Genomic DNA, 17,624 nt, shown 5'->3' on the forward strand with positions numbered 1-17,624 from the left:
GTAATACTACAATTATTGACAAAATTTAACAGGAACTAATGAAATATTTAACTTTGGCAAAAGAACTTGTAGACCTAGACAGATAAACACAGAGGCAGCATCACTTTGAACTTGGATGCAGGCTGGGGAGGGGGAGTTCCAGTTGGGAGCGTCCCAGTTTTGCTTTATTGCCGAAACACTAACTACATTTTTTTAGTTTCAAATCGTAATCATTAGAGTGTCTTTCTCAGTTCTTTACTCACGTCATTTTTTTAAGGTTAGAAATTATTATAATTACATTTCCATTGCTACCTTTGCCCCATTAATTAATAAGGCTTTTGTTTCATTCAGCCATCTTTTCCTCCTTCCCTTCCTACTGTTTTTTGTTGTTGGTTTTTTTTTTAATCTGCCTCTCTCCTTTGTTATTTCCTCCTCTCCATCATGGTTCCCTGGATTTGATTAAAACTCTCTTTCACTTCTTTCCTCACCTGTCTCTCCTTTATCAAACTAATTATTTTTCAGGCTTGTCTTTCTCCTTGTTCCTTTCTCTGCCGTCTTTGTCTCTAGCAGAGGGGGTCTGATGGTGATGGAGGTAGGGATGAGGCCTGGGCGAAGGCAGGCTGGGAGGGGGAGGAGGAAATGGTGCGTCTGCTGTTTTCTGCCATCGGCCTACGAAAGGCTGAAAGGCTGATTTAAGCTCTGCTCTGCAAAATTCCTCACCAGCCCGCTTAACAGCCCTCCCCCTCAAAGAGTCTCGCTACTTTTCCACCTTAAATTTTACCTCCACTTCTCCCACCACATTTCTCAGATGACATCAGCTGTGACTCCCAGGGACACTGACCTACTTTTAACCTCTGTTAGGCACCAAACCCTGGTTTCTCTGCTAACCTCCGAGTTTCTGGTTTAACTACTTTTTGCCCTAGTGTGTCATTGGGTCCCTTTTTAAACCTCAGCACATTTCCTGGTCCCTCGTAAGGCAGTAATCCTTGACCATTGAGGAAAAGCTAATGATAAAGCTTTCATGACTTCAGCAAATTCATTTATGACTTAAATGGATTAGTACTTTTTTTTTTTTAAGATTTGTTTGCAGAGAAAAACACAGCTAGAGAGGGAACACAAGCAGGGGGAGTGGGAGAGGGAGAAGCAGGCTTCCGTCTGAGCAGGGAGCCTGATATGGGGCTTGATCCCAGGAATCAGGACCTGAGCCCTCTGGCACTTAAGGACTAAACCACCCAGGCAATAACAGGTATTAGTAATTTTTGTTCAGTCTTTATAGGTATGCTTGGCTAATGGACTCTTAGATCCTTTGTGACAAATTCTGATACATGTATTTGCAAACATTCTCTATATGATACTGAAGACATAAGCCCAAACCGCAGGCATTGATACCTGAATAAAACTTTATATACACTTATCCCCCACTTAGCCACCGGAGATATGTTCTAAGACCCCCAGTGGGGCCCCGAAACCACAGATAGTATCAAGACTTATGTTTTTTTCTATACATACACACCTGTGATAAAGTTTAATTTATAAATTGTGTATAGTATGAGATTAGTGATAAAATAATAAAAGAGAACAATTAAAATAATTTACTGTAAAAAAGTTACATGAATGTGATTTCAAATATCTTGTGCCGAACTCCCTCTTCTTGTGATGCTGTGAGATGACACAATGCCTGTGTGATGAGATGAAGTGAGATGAATGACATTGTGACATTGAGTTAAGCTGCTGTTGAGGAGGATCATCTGCTTCCTGACCTTGGTTGACTGTGGGTAACTGAAACCACAGAATGCAAAACCACGGGTAAGGGGGGCTGCTGTACTAAGAAGGGGGGGACCGCAGAGAAAACCAGTTTTATAGCCTTTGGAGGGATTAGAAGAAATGGTTAAGAGTATGTAGTTTGATGCTTGGACTCTAGCTATGGTTATGTCACTTAAAGCTGTGTGAGTTTGGAAAAGTTATTTGGCCTCTCTGTTCCTCAGTTTGCTCACTTGTAAAAGAAAACACTGAAATCCAGTAGGGTTATTACAAAGTTTAAAAGCTCTAAAAGCTTCCCTAAAAGCTCTGAGCATGTTCCATAATCTTTAGACATTTTAGGTTTATGAGTCTGGGTACAGATAATTATAAACTATACATATTTCAAGTATTTTTCTGGTAATTTTCTCATTCCTATGTTTTCATTCGTTTCTTTACTAAGCGAGTCACTATTATAGATCCTCTGTTTTAGTCTAGGTTGTCTATTCTGGCTGTCCAGAAAAGTTCTGGGAAACAAGCAAGAAGGATTACAACCTGTGTATTAGAGATTTGTCTGGTAATTCCATTGTGCCACCCAACATGGATTTCTTTCTCTCTTTTTTGTCTCTTCTGACTTTATATTGTGCTCTTAGGATAAAAATTCCAAAGCACTGAGAGAGAGAAGGAAAATCAAAGAGTTTGGGAATTCAGGTAGAGTTGATGGAAGTAAGGCTAACTAAAAAAGCAAGGAAGAGTTAGAACTAACTCAGGGGCACTTGGGTGGCTCATTTGGTTAAGAGGCCACCTTCAGCTCTGGTCTTGATCTCAGGGTTCTAGGATCAAGTCCCACATCAGGCCCCCTGCTCAGTGGGGAGCCTGCTTCTCCCTCTTCTACTCCCCATTCTTGTTCGCCTTCTGTCAAATAAATGAATCTTAAAATAATAATATGAAAATAACTCAAAAAATAAAAAGAATAAAAGTTAAAAAAAATTAACTCAACAATCAATCTGGGATTTGAAAGCCAAGAAAACAGAAGTGATCTAAGAACAAAATAAAAGGGGCACCTGGGTGATTCAGTTGGTTAGGCATCTGTTCAGCTCAGGTTCTGATCTTAGGGTCATCGGATTGAACCCTACCTGCATAGGGGCTCCGTGCCCAGCAGGGGGCAGTGTAAGTGTCTGCTTGGGATTCTCTCTGTCCCTCTCCTCTGCCCTTCTTCCCTCTGTGAATAAATCTGATTATAAAATAAAATGAATCTGGACAGAATAGATACTGCTGTTTCTTTTTATTTAAATTCAGTTAACATAAAGTAGTATTGGTTTCTGAGGTAGAGGTCAGGGATTCATCTGTCTTATATAATACCCATTGCTCATTACATCACCTGTCCTCCTTAATGTCTACCCAGTTACTTCATCCCCCTGCCCAAATTGCTCTGTTTCTTTGCACTGAGGAGAACAAATGAATTTATACTCATGAACAGGGCTTCACAGTTTAACTTTTTTAATGTGCAGAAGACAGCAAAGCTGACCGGAACAGTCATGGTGGTGCTAGATCATTAGAATGCTTCTAGAATTCTTTTTTTTTCCCCCCCTAGGGAGTCGTGAGGATGTTTTTGTTTGGTTTTGGTTGGGATGTTTTTAAGGAGCGTCATATAGATACTTATATATATAAATTATTAGTGTGGGGGGAGGGGCAAGGGGCATACATTGCAGAAGGCGCGCGCACAGGGACTGAGGACGGGCAGGGGCAGCACACGATGCAACGCAAAACAGCCACATCTAACAGATGAAATCATCACGCCAACGGGGTGGGGGAGGGGCGGTGGCCACCGAGGGCTGGGCACGGGGTAGGAAGAAAGCAGGAGGACAGGAAAAAGGGACCTGGTACAAGATACTGTGCGCTGCTTCTAGAATTCTTATTTAATATGTAAATATTAATAATTTGTGGCACTGATAGTGAGATAAATTGTGAAAGGTCCGCATAGCCCTTGTGTGGTTTAAATAACAGTTTTTCAGGAGGCGCCTGGGTGGCTCAGTGGGTTAAAGCCTCTGCCTTCAGCTCGGGTTTCATGACCCATGACCCAGGAGGGTCCTGGGATGGAACCCTGCATCAGGCTCTCTGCTCAGCGGGGAGCCGGCTTCCTCCTCCCTCTGCCTGCTTCTCTCTGCCTACTTGTGATCTCTGCCTGTCAAATAAATAAATAAATAAAATCTTAAAAACAAACAAACAAAAAAACAGTCTTTCAGGATGCCTGGGTGGCTCAGGTCATGATCCCAGAGTCCTGGAATTGAGTCCCCTGTTGGGGGGGGGTCCAGGCTCAGCGGGGAGCCTGCTTCTCTCTCTGCCTCTGCCTGCCACTCTGCCTGCTTGTGCTCTCTCTCTCTCTCTCTGTGTCAAATAAATAAAATCTTTTAAAATATACATTTTAAAATATAAAATACTGTTTTATATATAAAACCCAGGGGTCCCTGGGTAGCTCAGTTGGTTAGGCCTCCAACACTTGATTTCAGCTCAGGTCCTGATCTGAGGGTTGTGAGATGGAGACCCACATCAGGCCCTGTGCTCAACACTGAAGTTGGCTTGAGATACTCTCTCTCCCTTTGCCCTCCCCCTGCTCCTGCTCACATTCTCTAAAATTAATAAATCTTTTTTGTTTTTTAATGCTATTAAGGGGCGCCTGGGTGGCTCAGTGGGTTAAGCCTCTGCCTTCGGTTCAGGTCATGATCTCAGGGTCCTGGGATGTAGCCCCACATGGGCATCTGCTCAGCAGGGAGCCTGCTTCTACCTCTCTCTCCGCCTGCCTCTCTGCTACTTGTGATCTCTCTGTAAATAAATAAATAAAATGTTTTAAAAAAAATGGCTCAGTGTTTAAGGGTCTGCCTTTGGCTTGGGTCGTGATCCCAGGGTCCTGGGACTGAGCCCCACATCGGGTGCCCTGCTTGGTGGGAAGCCTGCTTTCCCCTGTCCCACTCTTCCAGCTTTTGTTCCCTCTCTGTGTCTGTCTGTCTGTCTCTCTCTCTGTGAAATAAATAAATAAATAAATAAATAATCTTGTTTTAAAAAAGAAGTTACTTATTTGAGAGAGAGAGAGCGAGAACAAGCAGGGGAGGTGCAGAGAAAGAAGCAAGTGTCCCCGCCGAGCAGCGAGCCCCACCTGGGACTTGATCCCAGGGCTCCAGAATGATGACCTGAGCTGAAGGCAGACATTCCACCTAATGAGCCACCTAGGTGCCCCAAATAAAACCTTTAAAAAAAATAATCATCAGCATTTCTGTGGTTGAAGTGTCTACTAATTCATTTAAGGTTTCTGTTACTCTTCCCAGATTGATAAACTTTAAAAAAAATTTTTTTAGATTAAAAAATTATTGGGGTGCCTGGGTGGCTCAGTGGGTTAAAGCCTCTGCCTTCAGCTCAGGTCATGATCTCAGGGTCCTGGGATCGAGCCCTACATCGGGCTTTTTGCTCAGCAGGGAACTTGCTTCCCGCTCTCTCTCTGCCTGCCTTGCTCTCTCTGCCTGCCTCTCTGCCTACTTGTGATCTTTCTCTGTTAAATAAATAAATACATAAATCTTTAAAAATTATTTAAATTCAATGTAGTTAACATATACTGTATTAGTTTCAAAGGTAGAATTTAGTGATTCATCAGTTGCATATAACACCCAGTACTCATTACATCATGTTCCTTCCTTAATGCCTACGACCCAGTTACCACACCCGCCCCACGCATGGACTACCCCGAACATGGGGCTTAAACTCAATCCCAAGATCAAGAGTCACGTGTTCTACCAAATGAGACAGCCAGGCGCTCCCGGATTGATAAACTTTTAAGATACTCCAGTAAAGAGGGAACAAGAGACTAGGAAATTACCACCAATGATTTAATCTCCTTGCCTCACTTTTCTCTGTCAGAGGGGACTCACAATCTAAGCTTAACCTTACCAAGTTGTCTGAAGCTAAAATGAGTTAATAAATGTTGATGGCTTTAAATAACATTTTACAAATGGTTATTTTTCTCTTTAAGACATTAATCTCAAACTTTCCTGTGTCTAAGAATTACTTAGGATGCGAATTAAAAATACAGTCATGGCTGATTCTGTAAGTTTTGAGTTTGTCTCAAAATGCAGATACGCAGGGCACCTGGGTAGCTCAGTTGGTTAAGCGACTGCTTAAGTGACTACCTTGGGCTCTGGTGGCGATCCTGGAGTCACAGGATCAAGTCCCGAATCTGGCTTCCCGCTCATCGGGGAGTCTGCTTCTCCCTCTGTTTCTCCTCTCTTTCTGTCTCACCTCTCTTTCTCTCAAGTAAACAAAATCTTTAAAAAACAATGTGGATACACAGGCTGAGTCAAAAGGTCAGAGGTGAAGGCCAAGGAATCTGCATTTTAAACAAGCATTCCAGGTTATTCCTGTGTAATAGAGAAAAAGAAATATTCCTAACAACCAGATACAATTAAAAAAGGAGAGGGAAACCTACATTACTCTTTTTAAGTCTTATCTTTCTTTACACCCTTTTCTTCTGATTCAGCAAATGTACGGTGTTCACTGCCTCCCCCGCCCCCATCCTCCTTTGTGTCTGGCACTGGCATTTTCTTAGCATAGTTAGACGCTCAGTTTAATGTGTAGAAATGGAGTGGCGGAAAAGGAGGAGGGATGTGGGTGGGGAAAGGCTAGATCAGTATTTAGCTATGCTAACTGTGAAGACTGTTGTTGTCGGGCTGGTTCTAGCCGGCTGGTTCTGGGAGAGGAAGCAGTGGGGAGAGCTAGATCAACGCAGCTGCTGCCACCATTCCTTATTTGCGAGTGTAGGTTCTGATGTGACACCCACTTTTCTCCACCAATAAGAATTTTACAGTAATCACTTAGCTAACAGCCTAAAGAACACTATTTGAGGTACTGAATACAATCCTGGATTCATGCCTGTTTACAATTCTCCTTTTTACTACTTTGAGGACTTTAATTTTGGTCAAATCCCAGCTTGTTTTCTTGTCTAAAGCCGGGAGGGAAGGATTTGCACCAGATGGTGTCTATGGGGGTACTTAAAGAGTTTTTTGTTTGATGTGCATTTTAGGTAATAATATATGAGTTCTGTTTTTCTGCCTGATGTAGAGATACACCAGTGCAACACAAGTCCAGAGAGAGGGAGTTGGTTGGACCTGGACAACTTTGTTAGGGGAGATTTTTTAGTTTTCATGAACTCGTTGAATTTTCTTTTTGTTTTTTAAAAAGATTTATTTATTTATTTATTTATTTATTTTGACATGGAGAGAGGGAACACAAGGAGGGGGAGTGGAAGAGGGAGAAGCAGGCTTCCTGCTGAGCAGGGAGCCCGATGCGGGGCTTGATCCCAGAACTCTGAGATCATGACCTGAGCAGAAAGATGCTTAAGGACTGAGTCACCCGGGTGCCCACTCGTTGAATTTTATGTGCCTTCCACCCAGGAACTTTTAGAAGTGTTTCTTGGGGCACCAGCGTGGCTTAGTCAGTTCAGCATTTACCTTCTGCTGAGGTCATGATCTCAGGGTCCGGGAATCAAGCCCCAAGGTGGGCTTCCTGATCAGCGGGAGCCTGCTTCTTCTTCGGCTCCCCACTTGTGCTCTTTCTCTTGCACTCTCTCTCAATAGTCTTTATCTGCTTATTTTTTTTTTTTAAGATTTTATTTATTTATTTGACAGACAGAGATCATAAGCAGGCAGAGAGGCAGGTGGGGAGAGAGAGGAAGCAGGCTCTCCGCTGAGCGGAGAGCCCCATGCGGGGCTCGATCCCGGGACCCTGGGACCATGACCCGAGCCGAAGTCAGAGGCTTAACCCACTGAGCCACCCAGGCACCCCTATCTGCTTATTTGTAAAGATTTTATTTTTTTTGAGACAGAGTGGGCACGTGGAGTAAGAGGGAAAATCAGACTTCCTGACAAGCAGGGAGCCCAGTACGAACGCCATCCCAGGACTGAAATCATGACCTGAGCTGAAAGCAGCCACTTACCTGGCTGAGCCACCCAAGTTCCCCAAAGATTTTATTTTTAATCTCTACACCCAATGTGGGGCTCAAACTCAAAACCCCAAGATCAAGAATCATGTGTTTTACCACTGAGCCAGCCAGCCGCTCCAATAGCTAATATTTTGGGAGCACTTACTATGTACTGCGTTATGTTTGAGTTACTTCATCTTTATTTTGTTGATGAGATAGCTAAGGCTTATAGTGTTGAAACAGCAATCACATGCCACTAATAAAGCTGGGATTTCAAGTCAAATTTATCTGACTCTAGAGATGCTAGGCTAATTATGTCTTCTCAAGGGATTGAACTGGCTGAAGAATGTTAATTTAATGGTTAAAAATGAGTGGTTAAGGGGCACCTGGGTGGCTCAGTGGGTTAAAGCCTCTGCCTTCAGCTCAGGTCATGATCTCAGGGTCCTGGGGTCAGACTCTCTGCTCCACAGGGAGCCTGCTTCCTCCTCTCTCTCTCTGCCTGCCTCTCTGTCTACTAGTGATCTCTGTCTGTCAAATAAATGGGTAAAATCTTTAAAAAAAAAAATGAGTGGTTAAAAACCAAGATAAGCTACTTAAAATACTTTTTTTTTTTAAAGATTTTATTTATTTATTTGACAGAGAATGATCACAAGTAGGCAGAGAGGCAGGCAGAGAGAGAGAGAGAGGGGGAAGCAGGCTCCCTGCTGAGCAGAGAGCCCGATGCGGGACTTGATCCCAGGACCCTGAGATCATGACCTGAGCCGAAGGCAATGGCTTAACCCACTGAGCCACCCAGGCACCCTTAAAATACTTTTTAAAGGAAGCTCTACCCCATCATGGCGCTCAGACTCAGAACCCCAAGATAAAGAGTTACATGCTCTACCCCCTGAGCCAGCCAGGTGCCCCAGAAGTACTTTCGAGCATACATTGCTACTCAAAGGAGATGTGAGTCTAAACATATCAACCATAAAAGTACAAAGATTACAACTGAGTCTAGGAAATCAAGCTTTTCTGGGCCTTCCTTTTCATTATGGAAATACCAAAAATAATTGCTTTTCCCTCATTACTTCATACAAAAATATAAAGTATAAATTTGATTATCATTAATGTAAATGTATAATAACAGTTGGTTTAAAATGAGCCATATCCTAGGCTTTTTTTCAGGGCATCTGGGTGGCTCAGTAGGTTAGGTGTCAGACTCTTGATTTTGTCTGGGGTCATGATCTCAGGGTCATGAGATTGAGCTCACATTGCTCTCCGTGGGGGAGTGGGCTTGAGGATTCTCTCTCTCCCGACCCCCCCGCCCCGCCCAGTGCCTGTGCACATACACTCTAAAATAGACAAAATCTTAAAAAAATAGAAAAACCCATTCTGTTTTTTGTTACTTTCTACTTTTAGTGGAGAGCAATGTTACATACATTATTAATTTCTTTGGATGTATCTGGCATCTAATGACAGTATGTTTATAGATAGCATTTTTTAAAAGGCAGATGGTGGGTGAATTAATAGTCTAATACTTCCTACCCACAGTTTCACCCTTCCTTTTCTGGGTGATGCATGGTTACCCCAAATTGGGTTTCTTAACGTTAAGAGTAATGGACAGGCTAGGTATTATTGATAATCTCCTGGGCCAGTCATGCAACCTTTTCCCTGTGTCAATTTCTTCCTTTATCTTTTGCCAGATTCTCATTGTGTTAATATCTCTGTGATCGAGGTTTCCTTGATCACAAAATGCTTCTCTTTTGTCTTCAGATTGAATATACTTTGTTTCAGGAGATGAATATCAGGGTGGAAATAAATAGAAACATTTTAGCTCTGTAAACTTTTCTTCCTTTCTTCTGAAGGTAGTGTGTCCTGTAGCACATTTGTTCCTCTAAATGTGTCCTTTGTGAAAACTGTTCATTATCCTAGGTTCACTATCAGTGGCAAAACATAACAGCAGTAATCACTTACAGTAGCACTGTAATTTGTAATTTGTTCCAGGCCTTAAGTCTTACACACTTATTAGCTCCTTTACTCCTTATACTAACTCAATGAAGTAACTACTTTTATAGTTTCTATAAATATTTTTTTAAAGATTTTATTTATTTATTTGAGAGAGAGAGAGAGCATGAGAGGAGAGATGGTCAGAGGGAGCAGCAGACTCCCCATGGAGTTGGGAGCGCGAGGTGGGACTCGATCCTGGGACTCCCAGATCATGACCTGAGCTGAAGACAGTTGCTTAACCAACTGAGCCACCCAGGCGCCCTCTATGAAATATTTTTATAGATAACTTGTGTAATCAGGTAGAGTAAGATACAGAGAAGTCAGGGTACTTTAGAAGATCACTTAAATCTAATCCAGTCCAGAAATTACCACCCTGGGTTATGTTGTATCTCTTAAAGGACTAAGTACTGAGTGAAATCAGCAAAAAACAGCAGACCATAAAGATTGGGAACCGAGTGCGGGAAAGAATTTGTTGGCTGAGGCTATTCAGAATAGAATGTGACTTGGAAGAATGCAAACTGGTTAGGACATTATGGTATTTCATATCTGGGATCTTGGTGGTAATAAATGACTAAGGTTATTTAGACATGCATTTGCCATGTAGAGTCGCACAGTCATCTGTTGCCTTTGTTTTCATTCTTCATGATCTAGAAAAATTAACAGTAGTATCATAGCTGAACATACATTCTTAGCTTCCTTTGGACTATAATTTTTATAGACATCTTGAGGATTTTCAGAATGCTCCTAAATATACTTCATTCTCACAGGAACCTTGAAATATACTCCTAGCTTTTCATAACAAAGGCTCGGAGGAAGTTAAGGGAACTGATTAGCAGGGGGTGTGGGGGGGTTATATTGGTTTCCAAGTAGCAAAGCTGGCTGTACCACACTACCCCGTCTAGATCTTTAAACCTGCTTAAAGTCCTGAGAATATATGGTGTATTGTAGTTTAAAATTTTGCCTCATAATGTACAGAGGCAATGTCTTTATTCCGTACACGGATAAGGACCTTATAGGTATTGATCTTTGTTCCCAGTCTTGGCCCGGGGGGGGGGGGGGGAGACCACCGCTTGAGGGGACTCTAGGCGGGGGCACCGGAAAGGCTGCGCGGGTGGTGGGCTGGGCTGAGCTGGGCTGGGCGTGGACACGCAGACAGCACACTGTCCCCAAGAGGCTTGGTGGGCTGGCGTCAGGGTTCGCAGTGTGGATGAATGGGGCCCTAGGAGGGACTGTGAGGGTGGGGAGGGTGTACAACGGAAGGAATCAATCTTGCGGTTTGGAGTTGGGAACAAACCTCGCCCCCCCACCCGTTTTCCTTCCTTAGTGAGGACGGTTTGGGGGCGGGTGGGGAAAGCGCGTCCTCGAAGCGCTCTCGCGCCCCCATTTCCCTCTCAGCGCGCGCCCTCCATCGCCCCTTCACCATCCGAGAGGCCGGCGATGGCTGCGAGTGGGGACCCGGAGCCGGGAGGGCGGGTCCCGACGCAGGTGTTGGATCCGCTAAGCTCGGCTCGGCGCGCTGGCCCGGCCCCTTGCCCTGCCGGCCACCGCCCCCCCGCCCCCTGCCCTCCGCGCCGCCGCGCCTGGAGGGCGGGGCCGGGGCGCGCGAGGGTCCTCTGCACGCGGGCGAGCGGCGCGCGGCGCCTCGGTCTGGGGGAGCGCGGGGCGGTCTCCGCTGGCGTCGCGCGCGCTGTGTGTGAGCGGGGTCGCGCGCGCGCGCACTACAGGCGAGTGAGGGAGTGAGGGAGCGAGGGGCGGCCGGGTGTGAGTGTGTGTGGGGGTGGGGGCGAGTGTGTGTGGGAGTGGGGGGTGAGGGAGAGCCACACCGACCGCGAGGCTGTGAGAAAGTGGGCGAGTGTGCGAGGGCGCCCGGCCTGGCTGCGGGAGCCGCGGTGGTGGAGGAGAAAGGAGGCGGCTCCCGGCATCCCGACCCCCTCCCCCCTCCTCTCGTTCTCGGACCTCCAGCCCGCCCGGCAGCCCGCGATTCCGTCGGAAGCCACCGCCCGGCTCCGCTGGCCGAGAGCGAGGGAGGAGCCGCCCGAGCCAGGTGAGCGGTGCGATCGCTTCTCTCCTCCGGTGTAGTGGCGTGAGGCGGGGGCGGGCGCGCCTCCCGCGCCCCTCCCCCCGGTGGGCGACTGCAGTCGGAGGGACTCGACGACGAGCCGGGGCTCGGCCGGGGCGGGGAGCGGGCCCGGGGCGCGCCGGGCGCGGGAGATAGTGAAGGCCGGGGGTCGCTCGCAGCAGGAGGCGGGGGGAGCCCGGGCCGGTGGTGGTGCTGGGAGGGGGCTGAGGGGAGCCGTGTGCGTGTGACGGGAGAACTGTTGTTGGAGAGAGGCAGCGGCCTCGGTCGTGAAGTGTGCTTCCTCGCTTGTTGAGGGGGTGTGGTAACCCTGGGAATGCTTGGTGGAGTAAAACACGTTGTGCCAACCTGTCCTCGAGAGTGTGGTAATCTCTCCTGTCGCTGCTTCCATCAGACATTCCTGTGGTGTGACCGAGGGAGGAGGATGTGTTCGTCCTGCACTTGAGCATGGTTTGGATTCCCTGTTCTCCTCCTGAGGCATCAGATTTTAGAAAGTGTGAGAGTCATTCTTTCTCTTTTGACAGTCCTCTGAATAAGAGTGGGGTGACAAATAATTTGACCTGATTTTTTTTTTCCCTTAAGCATTTGACCATGGTGCAAAGCTTGCCTCCCCAGCCCCTCCCTTTAAAAACCTCGGAATGGTTGGAGATAATAACTTCAGATTTGCCTTACTAATGCATCCTTATCTCTGGTTGCAGATTTGTAATCCCGGTATTTTATCCCAATTGTGGGTATGAATAGAGATGGGGCGTTAATTGTATTCAATGAGTGGGTTATTATGCTAACCGTGTTGAATTTAACTTTGATGTAAATTCTTTCAGCGTGCTGTTATTTTCCCATTAATTACATAAATTGTTCTCACATCTTTGGGGAGTTGGGTTAAATTCGAAATCTGTATGGAGAGTACGTGGGGCAGCCTAATATGGAAAATACTCCTTTTTTGTGGGCGCGATGTTTATTATATTTAACGAAGTTTGTAATTATTAACTGTAACCATTAGAATTTAAATGCTATGTAGATCTCATTTCTTTCACAGCCTTGGGTAGTTTAAAAATCTTATTTTTTGTTTCTTAAAAAATTCATTGTCAAAATACTTTAAGATATGCATTTGGAATAAAACACACAAATTCCAGTCATGGAGGTTGAGCATTTATTTTCTAACTTTTAGAGTGACAGCCTCTAATTTTAAAAATTAACAATCATAAATTTCCTTTCTAATACTTACTGTGTGATATTTGGTTAGTGTGTCAAAGGGGAGAAGGCCTATTTTGTGTAGAGGCCTTCTTTACCTACCTTTAGAGGTAATCTTTTGTTTATTACTTTCTATCTTGGTTAGTGCAGTTAATTTCCTTCTTTCCTATAATATATTCAGTTGTCAGTTTGGCAAGATGGCTGTTGATGTTTCTATCTTTCTCTCCTTTTTTTTCTCTCTTGTTTTCTCTTACCCCACTAGGTGCCGGAGCACTATCTGTCAGGGAGGGGGCACTCTATGATTTTGAGAACAGAGAGTCCAGGAGGGGAAAGCAAATCCAGTCACATAGAATCCTCCACTCAGTGAAGATCCTTTCTTTCTATTTCCACCTATGCCCCTGCAGGGGGTAAAGAATTGTATGTATCTAACCTTTAGACTTGGGGCTACCAGCCAAATGCCACTTACCTTAGTTTCTGGTGGATATCTTCATTTTTTTTTTTTTTCCATTTTCTTAGATTCCATATTGAATACAAAAGTGTCTGAAGGTGAGGGGAGAGTGACAGCAAATTTCCCTTTTTTTCTTTTCCTTCTCATTCAGTCCCCTTTTCCTCTCCAGAGGGAAATTGCTAGAAGTGTTTTATAAATTGTCTACCCCTTCTTAGCCATGTTACGAAGAAACACTAAAGAGAACATTTTTTTTTTGTTTTTTTACCTGAGACCAATGAATGCCAACCAAGCTTCAGGCATTAGTGTGTTGGGGTACAGCACAGAACATGGCTTTTAAAAAAACCTCTCCCAATTCTTGCTTTCCTCAGTATGTATCCATCTGGGATTTGCTAATGGGGTAAGTCTCTAGACTGATTTCTCAACTTCTCCCCTTCCCTATGAGCTGAAAGAATAAGATGAACACTGGAATGGGTTGAGGGGGAGGGGAGAGAACAGAGCCAGTTCCACAGATGGAGAAGTAGCTTTTGTCATCTTCCTCTGGGAAGCAGGCATAGAGTCCTAAACTAAGTGAAAGAGGGTGGGGGAAGAACTTCTGTACCCAGGAACAACATGTGAAGAGTGAGAGAAAACTAAACATAAAGCAAAGGAAGGAGTTTGTTGCTTACTACTGTCAACTGGTCTGGGGGTGTATTTTAGTGATGTGGATTTGTAGAGAGGGTTTATGACAGGTTAGTTTACAGAGAGTATTACAAAGAGCAAGTGGGGTTAAGTCATAAGCTTATGGGAAAAGAGCCTTGGGAAATTATAATCTAATTTTTTAAAAAATCTGGGAGGAGATTGTGATAAGGATATTTAGTTAACTGTACTGTGGGATGTGCAGTTGTTTCAAGAGAGGTTGAATAGGAGAGATTAGGTACAGATGATGAGGAAATTGTCTTTCATTACTTGGGAATTTTCCTGCTTGTCATATTAAGGATAATATTAGTATATTAAATAATATAGTATATTAAATAGTATATTAGTATATTAAATAATAATATACTACATCAAAATACCTGTACATAATGTATTTTAGATTCATGTACCATACTAGGTATGGTATTTTAGATTCATGTACATACTAGGTTTGCAGAAAAGAACAGAGTTTCTGGCTTCATGATAACTCATGCTGTGGTATTTTTTTTTAATGTTTTCTTTTCCAATTTTTTTTTTCCTTTCAAAATTGGCTTAGAGGACAAAAGCCACAGAGCTAGCCAGCACTACTCCCTTAGAGTCTCGTCTGCATGGAACCCATCTGCTTATATCTTTTTTACTCCTTTTACTAAAATTACAGGTTTTTTTTTTTTTTCCTCCTCTGACTTTAATTGTTAACAAAGCTAATTATTTAAGGATGAATTGTATAATGGCAGTGGAAAGTAGGATTAGGTTTGCGTTGTTTGTTTTTTATGAGAAACTGGAAAGATAAATTAGGAATTTTTAATTTTTAAAAAAATATTTTATTTATTTATTTGACAGAGATCACAAGTAGGCAGAGAGGCAGGCGGGGGGCGGGGGGAGCCCAATGAGGGGCTAGATCCCAGGACCCTGAGATCATGACCTGAGCTGAAGGCAGAGGTTTAACCTACTGAGCCACCCAGGCACCCCATAAATTATGAATTTTTTAAAAAGATTTATTTATTTGTGAGAAAGAAAGGAGGTGAGCAGAGGGAGAGACTCTTTAGGCAGGCTCCCTGCTGAGGGCAGAGCCCAACATGGAGCTTGATCCCAAGGCCCATGAGATCATGACCTGAGCTGAAACCAAGAGTCACCAACCGAGCCATCCAGGCATCCAGATAAACTGAATTTTTGACAGCTGTGTTTAGATCTAATGGGTATATTTACTTGGTATTAAATATTGAAATAGCTTTTTTTGGCGGGGGAGGTACTGCCTTACAATTCAATAAACAAACTCCTTTAAAATAATTCCTAACCCCTAAGCCTTAACATTTGTCTGTCATACTTAAGGTTCTGTTACCTGCTGGGGATAATACAGAATAAAATGGAATCTGTCTTCATGGAGCTCACAATGTAATTTCATTGATCCTTGTTCTTTTCATCTGGCAGTCTGTTCTCCCAGCAGTGTTTGGAGGCGTTTACTAGATTCTCGTAAAATGTGTACCAATTTGTCAATTTTTTGTCAATGATTTTTATTACCTTTCTTTCAAAAGTGGCAGTACATCTCCAAGTTGTGAAAAATTCTACAATTGTTGAATCACTGTATTGTACACCTGAAACTAATATAATATTTATGTGAACTAACAGGAATTAAAATAAAACCTTTAAAAAAATAATTCCAAATCTACCCCTTAATGTTTTTACTCTATTCAGCTCCTTACCACCACCCTCCACTTGTTTTAACCCTTTCTCATACTAGCTCTTGGCTTCATGTTCTTAGGCATATAAAAATATGGTCTCCAAAAATAGAACATGGATTTGCTATATTAGATCACACCAGTTCTTTCTTACTGCTCCACTGTCCCACATTTGGCAGCTTTTCAGACTTTGATAGTTTGTCGGAAAACTACATCTTGGAAATTCATGCAGATTTGTCTAAATAGCAGGCTTCAAATATTTCCTGAGTTGTTATTTCCTGAGCTTATCCCTTTGACATATAGTTAGCCATATCTATAAAGACTTTTTTCAGTTTCACTATATTAATAGTTTCCTGACTCATTTTTTCAGTATATTGTCCAGCAAGAAAATTAGGAAGACCCAACATTTTTAACATGTTAAGCATGATGAGACTTTTTTTTTTTTTTTTTTTAAGATTTTGGGGTTTTTAAGTAGTCTCTATTCCCAATTTGGGGCTCTTAATTCACAACGCTGAGATCAGGAGTTGCATGCTCCACTGACTGAGCCAGCCAGGCGCCCCTAAACATGATGAACTCTGAGGGAGCCACACTGTGCACTGCATCTTGGGAACATTTTGTAGATTTTGTACGATGTTCCAGAGAGAGATAGGTTGATTTAACATTCTTGTATTAAGTGAAATCTTCAGAAAAATTTTTTTAAGTTTATTTATTTATTTGACAGAGAGATTACAAGTAGGCAGAGAGGCAGGCAGCGGGGGTTGGGGGAAGCAGGCTCCCCACTGAGCAGAGAGCCCAACATGGGGCTGGATCCCAGGACCCTGGGATCATGACCTGAGCTGAAAAGGCAGAGGCTTTAACCCACTGAGCCACCCAGGTGCCTTGAAATCATTAGAAATTTTATTTAAATTCCATTCAATTAGAAATTTTATTTAAATTCCATTCAGAGAAAGCTCCCCCCCCGCCCCCGGACACTTTTTTAAAGGAAGATTTTAAGTAATCTTTACACTCAACGTGGGGTGAGACCCCACAATCCAGAGATGAAGAGAGGCATGCTCCACCAACTGAGCTGGCCAGGTACCCCATGCAGAGGAAACTATTTTAAAAAGTGTAATTAGTTTTGTATATCACAGACTGCTTTGAGAAATTTAGTAATAAAGCTACAGGTAAATTAAGTAAAGGTGACATTTTTCTGATCCCTTAGGTAAATATGTGTAAAAATTTGCATGTTAATTTGCTTATGACATTTTTTTTCTTCTCTAGTTTTCTTTTTATTGTGGTTAAATACATAGCACGAAATTTACCATCTTAGTCATGTTTTAAGAACGCACATTAGTGGTATTAACTATATTCACATTCTTGTGCAATTGTCCACCATATTCATTTCTAGAACTCTTCATACAAATAGTCTTGATTCCCCCAACATCCCAGCCCCTGGCAACCATCATTTTACTTTCTGTGAATTTGGCAGTCATATACTAGTGCATAATATCCTCCAGGTTCATCCATGTGTAGCATCCATTGGAATTTAATTCTTTTTTAAGGCATTGTAAGTATATTCTGTATTACTCATTCATCTTTCGATGAACACTTTGGTTGCTTCCACCTTTTAGTTATTGTAACGCTGTTGTGAACATGTGTGTACAGATACCTCTTTGAAAACTCTGCTTTCATTTCACTTGGTTATATACCAAAAGTAGAATTACTGGATCATATGGTAGTTCTATTTTTAATTTTTTGAGGAACTGCCATACTGTTTTTCATGGCTGTCGTACCATTTTACATTCCGACTGACAGTTTGCAAGGCTTCCAGTTTTTCCACATGCTCCCCAACATTTGTTTCCTGTTTTTGATAGTAGCCATCCAGTTTATGTGATTTTACTTAACATGGTT

General features: G+C 43.2%; 1 protein-coding gene across 7 annotated transcripts in view; it reads left to right on the forward strand.

Annotated features, from left to right (window-relative positions):
• The first annotated feature begins 1,762 nt into the window (after nt 1-1,762).
• The window catches only part of RIMKLB (ribosomal modification protein rimK like family member B), an 80,594-nt gene continuing 64,732 nt past the window's right edge, over nt 1,763-17,624 (forward strand). For 3 of the 7 annotated variants that reach the window (XR_004286835.1, XR_004286836.1, XR_004286837.1), the window contains exon 1: nt 11,405-11,711. The gene's annotated coding sequence lies outside the window, so the exon portion shown is untranslated. The other 4 variants (XM_032347181.1, XM_032347182.1, XM_032347185.1 and 1 more) reach the window with 4 other exon arrangements.

The sequence above is a fragment of the Mustela erminea genome, chromosome 6, assembly GCF_009829155.1.
Source record: "Mustela erminea isolate mMusErm1 chromosome 6, mMusErm1.Pri, whole genome shotgun sequence".
Lineage (NCBI taxonomy): Eukaryota > Metazoa > Chordata > Mammalia > Carnivora > Mustelidae > Mustela > Mustela erminea.